Genomic DNA, 228 nt, shown 5'->3' with positions numbered 1-228 from the left:
AGTCTTATCCTACTCTAGGCCTAGACTAGCTAGGATGGTATAGGCCTAGCCTTGAAGGGACGAAGGTCCCAATGAAAAACAACGTCGCTCCTTGATAGCTAACATTGTCTATTTAACATCACAATAATTCATTATTAGACCTAGCCTATAGTTGTTTTTTTAATTGTATTCCACAAATCTCAGCCGATACCTCGCACAACTCGAGTAACGTCTCGTATCTATTGTCGT

Source organism: Anneissia japonica, unplaced genomic scaffold (genome assembly GCF_011630105.1).
Source record: "Anneissia japonica isolate Jap-2015-1 unplaced genomic scaffold, ASM1163010v1 scaffold1606_len605190_cov180, whole genome shotgun sequence".
NCBI lineage: Eukaryota > Metazoa > Echinodermata > Crinoidea > Comatulida > Comatulidae > Anneissia > Anneissia japonica.
The sequence above is the reverse complement of the archived record's forward strand: the minus strand, read 5'-3'. Positions refer to the sequence as shown.